Source organism: Mesocricetus auratus, unplaced genomic scaffold, assembly GCF_017639785.1.
Source record: "Mesocricetus auratus isolate SY011 unplaced genomic scaffold, BCM_Maur_2.0 Super-Scaffold_100023, whole genome shotgun sequence".
NCBI classification, from domain to species: Eukaryota; Metazoa; Chordata; class Mammalia; order Rodentia; family Cricetidae; genus Mesocricetus; species Mesocricetus auratus.
The window spans coordinates 26361294-26369105 of NW_024429204.1; the positions used below are offsets into that span (position 1 = coordinate 26361294).

At 45.5% G+C, this 7812-nt stretch overlaps 1 long non-coding RNA gene across 3 annotated transcripts in view; it reads left to right on the forward strand.

Moving 5' to 3' along the window:
• Nucleotides 1-1069: 1069 nt before the first annotated feature.
• LOC106021829 overlaps nt 1070-7812 on the forward strand; it is a 139553-nt gene continuing 132810 nt past the window's right edge. For all 3 annotated transcript variants that reach the window (XR_001196983.3, XR_005870511.1, XR_005870512.1), the window contains exons 1-2: nt 1070-3665; nt 7554-7704. This is a non-coding gene — a long non-coding RNA (uncharacterized LOC106021829). The remainder of the gene's footprint in view (nt 3666-7553; nt 7705-7812) is intronic.

A 7812-nucleotide genomic window follows, 5' to 3' on the forward strand; every position in this document is an offset into this window, starting at 1 on the left:
TGGTAGCTGTAATGAGGCTCAGTGCAGGATGATGGTGGACAGTGCCTGGAACTTGCTCCTCAGCATTCAAAATAACAGGCACCTGCAGGGAGGAAAGGCAGATAATTTAAAAAGAGTCAATCAGAAGCAGAAGTGTAATCACCAAGGGGAAACAACCTCAGTAGTAGAGTAGAGGAGACCTTATGAACTTTGAAATTGAACAGAATTTATGCAAAAGTAGAACATTCTATTTGTCTGTCTATCTATCTATCTATCTGTAATCTATCATCTATCTATCTATATATCTATCTGTAATCTATCACCTATCTGTAATCTACCTACCTACCTATCTATCTATCTATCTATCTATCTATCTATCTACAATCTATCATCTATCTATCTGTAATCTACCATCTATCTATCTATAAATAATCTATCATCTATCTATCATCTGGCATCTTTCTATCTATCATCTATTTATCTATCTATCATCTATTTATCTATCTAAAAGGTAGGTAGAGCTTATGGAACAGTAACACAAAGAGTTCCATCACAGTTTGAAAGAGAAAGGAGCCTAGAAATGTCAACAAAATAAGAGCTAATTCATTCTGATTGGGGTGAACATTAACTTGCAGGTTGTCTCGGTTTCTCTCTGTTGCTGTGATAAATTCTGCTGACAAGCCCTTAGTGGGTAGAGTCTGTTTTGTTTCAGCTCATAGTTCAAGGTACAGGTCCATTGTGGCAAGGAAATCAAGGCAGCGGGGGCTTGAGGCGAGTGGTTCCTTTACATCCACAATTAGAAAACAGAGAGTTCTGAATTAATTCTACTACTCAGTACCCTTTCTCCATGCACACACTCTAGGAATCTGCAATGATTTCTTGCTTATACTCTAACAAAGCTTGCCTGCCAACCAGAAGGCGGAGCTGGCCACTAGTTAACCATAGAGGTCTGGAAGTCTGTACAGACAGACCGGAAGTGGTACAGACAGACCGGAAGTGGTCCGGCTGGGCAGAGAGAGGAAGTCTTTTGGAGGGAAGAGAACGGGGAGCTCAGTCTCTCCAGGCTGAGGAGTTAGCAAGGTAAGAGTTGGCTGTGATTTGCTTTTTTCCTCTCTCTCTCTCTGATCTCTCAGCATTTGTCCTGATGTCTGGCTGCGGGTTTATATCATTAAGAACAATTAGAACTCGTGTTACATGGACCCCAATCAAGGAATGGTGCTACCCACAGTGGACTGGTCTTTCCACCTCAGTTAATGAAGCCAGTGTCGCCCCACACAGTCATGCCTGGAAGCCCTATCATAGGTGGTTCTAGATCCTCTCAACTTGAAAATTAACATGGTCACACAAATAAAAGAAGCCAAAAATAAAAATCCTGTGGAGACAAATGCACAGAAAATTCAAGAAATGTTATGAACTAAACTCCAAGAAACTTGAAAGCAAAGGGAAAGAATCTCAGAAAAAGCCAGCTAGAAACAAGAGTATTTTCTTGACAGAGTCCACTAGAGTTGTAGAGGCCTTTTCACCTGGTGCCAGGCTGGGCGTGAGGATCTGCTGGCCTAGTTCTTTCTGGATGCTAAAGCAAAGCAGCTGCCAGTCACAGACTGTACCTGGAGGGGCCACTGTTTAGGAGTAAAAAGGGGGAAATAAAGACATTCTCAATAGAGAGAAATCTAAGAGAATCCATTGCCAACATGCATCCCCAAAGAGCAGTTATAGTGAGTGTCTGATAAGAAAGTGAAAACGGGCTTACAACTTCAGAGTAGCTCATGACTCCATTAGCTGTGTTTTTTTGTTTTTAATGCACATCACGGTTTTCTCTGAAGTGTGTGGTCAAAGCAAAAGAAAACCCAAGTGAATAGTGGAGCTGTCCTGGCTACACTCACCTATGGGAGTCTCAAAATACAAATTCTTTTGTACCAAAACCACTTTGCTCTCCACCACAATTATTTCTAAATTTTGTTTATGTTTTTGTGTATGTTTTCACTCCAGTCATGACTTAACATAAAATCTGAATTTACTGTCAGAACAGCACAACTCAGAAATGACTTGTCTTTATTTTATATAGATAGGCCCCAAATTGTGTTTACTCTTGGTGGTATGAGGAATCATACCTCTAGGACTTAAATTTTATTTCCAAATGCAAGGTAAGGGATTGCTGCAATTTTCCAGGCTGGTTCAACACTGGGTTCCTGAAGCCTCTATTGGGATCAATTGCTGTGATGCTTTGGCAAGCCACTGTTGAGACAGGTACCAAGAACGAACAGGAGCAGAGAGGCTGAAAGACAGCCCTGCTGATGCGTTTCAGACAGACAGATGAGTGTTGGAGGATGCAGTCAGTACCAGACCTGAATCCGTACAGCCAGCACTTGACAAGAGAAAGCCAAGTTCATAAACAATGAAAGTGACATAAGGTCCCCTTTTCTCCTCAACTGTCTTATGGTGAACAGGCAGAGCTGTTACAAGGACCAAATTCCTAACAGCTTGTTGAAGGCATTTCTCCCCGGGCTCTCATGCTCCTTGCAGTGAGAGGCACTGGCTGCTTTTACTCTGGAGTGTTTTCAAGGCTCGTATTTGTAGCTGGCAGTCTTAGGGAACACAGCTTCCTTTTCTAGAGCTCAGGGCAGGTCTGCTTGTGGCATGGAAGTCTGAGGTGTCTTTAATTGCAGCAAAGGGCAAGTGTCCTTTGTTCTCCTCATAAAAGAAACAGGTTCTCTGAGCATCAGGTGGCATCTGTCTTCTCCTCGCACAACACAATGTATATGCAAATGTCACCTTTTCTCATTGCATCACTCTGGAGGAGTTGGAGGTGCAGAAAATTGGCTCAAAAATAGTGTTTTTTTCCTCTGAGAGAGAATAAAGTCTTCACCCAAGGACCTCCCCCAAAAAAGGTCCAGAGACTATCATGGCAAATTCTGTCAACATTTAAAAAAGCTTCTTTTATACAAAAGTGAAAATAAAAGGTATGAATACTTTGTCAATCATTTCATTTCATGAAATCAGTATTATCTAGGTGCCCAAATAGTACAAAGACAGTATAAGAAAAGGAAACTGTAGACCAATAGCCTTCATGAATCTAGATGAAAAAACCCTCAATAGTGCTAGAAACTAAAAATTACCGATGTATAGAGACTACATCATAACCAAGTGATATTTATACTAGAGGTGGGAAGTTAGTATGGCATTAGGAAGCCAACCATATATTTCACTGTATTAAAAGACTCAAAAATAGAAACCATCTGCGTCAGTTTGCTTGGGCCAGCATAACAAAATTCTGTGTGTTGGGTGGTTTAAGCAAAAGAAGTTAATTTTCTCGAGGTTCTGGAGACTAGCAATGTGCGTTAGTTACTTTTCCATTGCTGTGATCAAATACTAAATGTGTGTGAAGAAGGATTGGACCACTGGAAGGCAGGACACCAGCAGCAGGGTGCTGTTCCTGGTTGCATTGCATTGCTGGTCAGAAAGCACATTGGACAGGAAGTGGGGCGGGGCCAAGAAATCTTAAGGCTTGGCCCCTGTGGCTCTTTCTTCAGCAAGGATCTACTGTTTCAAGGTTCTAAAACTACCGGAACAGCATCCCCAGCGGATGACCAGATATACAAACACATGGGCACAGCTTTGGAGTTGATGTCACTGGGCCAACAAGGGAATGAAGAAAGCAGACATGTGTACAGACAAGCTGGCATCAGGTAGGATGTGTGCTCTGATGAAGACACCAGCAGCCAGGGAACCCAGGCAATTGTGGTCCTTGACACGGCTGTGCTCACCTCACCAATGCAGAGTCCAAAATCAAGGTTCTGGTTGCTTCTGTTTCTGGTGAGGGCTTTCTTCCTGACTTCCCTTATATGGCCTCTGTGTGTGTGTGTGTGTGTGTGTGTGTGTGTGTGTGTGTGTGTGTATGTGCTTTCTTATGAAAACATGAATTATATTAGAGTAGCATCCTCACGACTTCCTTCAACCTGCCTTACTTCCTTAAAGGACCCCATCTCCACACAGCCAGATGGAGGTTAGCACATCAACGTGTGCAGTTTGAAGGATCACATTCAGTCCATAATACCATGCGATTATCACAGTGGAATCAGAAATAATATTTGATCCAAACTACTTATCCATTATGAAAACCTGTGGGGCACAAACATAGAAGAAAATTCTGCCTTGGCAATAGGTGCAATGTAAAGAGAAATCTGTGGAGAAGGGACCACAAGCCAGTGCAATCCAGATAATTCCTTCAGTGTGACTCTCCCCAGGTGATTCTAGGTTATGTCGAGTTGAAAGTTAAAACAAACCAATGTACTCCCTCAAGTTGTGTCTCTGGTCAGAGCAGTGGAAAACTAACTAAACCGATAGAAATGGTGCTATAAACAATTTAATTCCAGAGTCAGGGAAGAGAGAGAGGGCAGGGGAGGGGCTGAATGCTCTGTCTAACTGTTCTCAGCTCATCCCACGCACACACTCCTGGGTGGATTCTTTAGAGTCTTCCATTGGTTTTCAGTCTGCACTTCTAGACACAGATCCTGCTACACACCATACATAACCCATTGGCCACGGGGCTCCTCATCAAGTTCAATGTGCTAGGATTAGCACACGGAGTCAGCACACAGAGCCCCTCTTCTGACATTGTGACTAGCTCATGTCGTCACCGACCCTTCTGCCTCTCAGTATTCTCTGCTCTGGTAACAGTAGATTTTCACAAGTCTCCGAACACGGGGGTCATGGTTTAGTTACCTGCCTTTTAAAAACCCACACTTGCTGTTTTCTCTGCCTTAGTGACAGCATTTCACTCAATGTCACCCCCTGGTATGGTCTCCTGGACCTTCAGGGGCTGCCTGAGGGGCATATGTAGAAGAGGCTTGCCACACCCATGCCGCTGCTCACACACAGTTCCAACCCACCTGTGCTCTGGATCTCGTCTTCCTAGTGTCATTGAATGCACAGAATATTGTTACTGTGTAGACAGAAGTTTCTGTTCCACGTGGTCCCACTACCTTTCAGCCCCAAATAAGCACATGGGCGTTATATATTAATTTGTAAACTGCTGGCCAGTGACTTAGGCTTCTTATTGGCTAGCTCTGTCTTAATTATTAACCCATTTTTATTAATCTATGTATTGCCACGACGCTGTGGCTTACCAAAAATCCAGCAGGTAACTCTTTCGGCAGCATGGTGTCTCACTGGAGGCCTCTCTCTGCCTTTCTCTCCCGAGCCTTCTCCTCCTCTGGTAGCCCCGCCTATGCTTCCTGCCTGGCTACTGACCAATCAGTGTTTTACTCATCAACCAACAAGAGAAGCATATATACATAAGGACGTCCCCCATCATTACTGTGTCCTTGTCTACCTCTCTCTCTGACGGGACTGTGACTAGAAGTGAGTTTTGTTCTAACACATATTGATACCCTCAGTGCCTGTCTCAGGGACAAGGGATGACAGACCTTGGGGAAATGTTTGTGAATGAATGAATGAGTCTAGGCAGACAACTGGCTGTCCCGAGAAGGATAGGAGTCATGGCTAGTTGCCCTTTTTAGTATTATACATACACAAATTAACATGTTAATTCAGTTTTCATAAAATATGAGGTAGATACAGCCACTGCTTCTATCTGCACATTGGGCAGGAGAGCAAGTTAAGGGCATGTGAATAAGGCTCATGGGCGGGAAGAGACAGAATTCTTGGTTTTCGGATTCTTGCTGCTGCTTCATGCTGTGTGACCTTGTCAGGTAATCACTCTCTGTGCCTCAGTCTCTCTCTGGAGAATGAGGAAAAAGATAAAGAGAAACTCACCTCATTAGATTTGTGGGGAGGAGCCGGTCGCTTAACGGAATGCGTAGGAAGTGTAGCTGAAGCTGAGCCTGGGAACCTCCATGAGCAGAGTTCCTCCACGGGACGGACTTCAGCCCCTGCCTTCAGGTCCTGCCGCGGCTTCCCTCAGTGGCTGGATGGTAGCATTGGATGGTAGCAGGTCCTTCCCTCCCTGAGTTGCTTTTGGCCGGCATGCTTATCACAGCAACAGGGAGGAATATGAAGGGAGACTTCTGCAGTCTTGGGCAACCCCCACAGATCTTGTTCAGTTTGTCCTGTTTCCACACGCTGGTCTCAGTCGTGGACTTGCAAGTCCCAGAGCCCCACCTGGAATGGTAGAAATTATCTAGACCTCTAAAGTGGGCTAGAAAAGTCTTAATGTTTACTAAAATAGTTAACTGCCAGAACAGAATTCATTACGTTGTGTGTTTCGAATGTTCTGATGACAAAGGAGGTTAGCTGCCTTGTGGGGCATATAAGCATCTTAGCTCACCACTGAGGTCAGACAGAGATGAGGGGACATATTTATCACCATCTGCATGTGTGGTGGCAGGAAGCAACGTGCAGGAGAAGGAAGAACTTGTTCTGACGAGCATTTTGCGAGCTTGCAGCCAGCCATGATAGAGAAGCACGGGCAGCAGAGGGAGCATGAGGCCGCTGGTCACATGACTTCTGTAGTCGGGAAGCAGACAGGGATGAACGCTAGGACCTTGCTGGCTTTCTCTTGCCCTTTCTATCCAAGACCCAGCCCGTGAGGTGGTTCCATGTACATGTAGGGCAGGCCTTTCCCCTCAGTGAATCTTCCCCCAGGGACACAGTCACAGACACCCCTGAACGTGTGCCTCATAAACCCCCTAGCCATTTCTTAATCAACCCAGCTTCCCAGCTGAAGCTGACTCGTAGGTGGGAAGCTAGGTGGCCAGGCAAGCTTCGTGTCTGGCATTCACCCGACTGCTCCACACAGCAGGTGGCATGTTGGTTACCTTTCTATCCACGTTTACAGATAGAGAAGCTGCGATGAGCGAGATGGAGTGAGATGGAGCAACCTGAACAGCCAGTAGATGCTGTATTCAGAAGCATCACGTCCCTGCGCTGTCAAAGCCTAGACCCACGGGACCTGTTGCGCAGCCAGATTCAGCCAGCTCACTCTGGATCCAGAGAGCTGACTTAGGCACATCTCTTCTCAGTGCCACAGGCAGTGTGTCTCCATGCCTGTGGCTTACAGTTAGCTAAGCTGGAAATACTTTGGCACAGAAAGCGGTATGCAGGATTGAGGCCTCTCTGCTGGGCGTAGTTGTTAAACGCTTAGCAGCACACCACTAGATGGGCCTGGGTTGGTAATTGGATGAATGGGGGGATGCAGAGGGTGGTGAGGGAGAGAAGGAAGGACTAGGAATTTCTGGTTTTCTTGAGTCTTTCAGTGTATTTCTTAACAGAGACATATTGGATGGGGAATCAAGATTCACTAGACAGCACAGGTTAAGTGAAGTTTATTCACGTGACCGCTGAAGGTTCCAGTATCAAGGATCCACCCAGGCTGTTCTCTGCGATCCGACAGGAAGCAAGAGAGAGCTCTGGGGTCCAGCACCCCAGATCTAGTCCTACCCTCCATCACGTCCTCACCTGTGACCATGCCCAAACATGTGGTCAGTGCTACAGGTGTGGGTGGGTGGATATCTCACTACAGAGACACCGTCATAGGATAGAGTCAGCTAGATGGGCAGCGCAAAAAGAAGGCGGACGGAGGATCTCTGTAAATTGCATCTCTTCCAATGCTCTAGGATCGCCAGAACCCAAGGCTCCTTTGACAGCTACATCAAGACCTTATAGTCAGACCCTGCTCAGAGGCCAAGATCCTACCTTCCAGGTGGGGCTGCAGGACTTGCAAATCCACGACTGAGATCAGTGTGTGGAAGCAGAGGATAAAGCAAGGTAGGTGGAGCATGTAGACTGAGTCTTATGGAGACCAACAGATGGAAAGAAACAATTATTACAAGCACGAAACAACCTTCTTTTTACTTGAAATAGCCTGACCTTGGG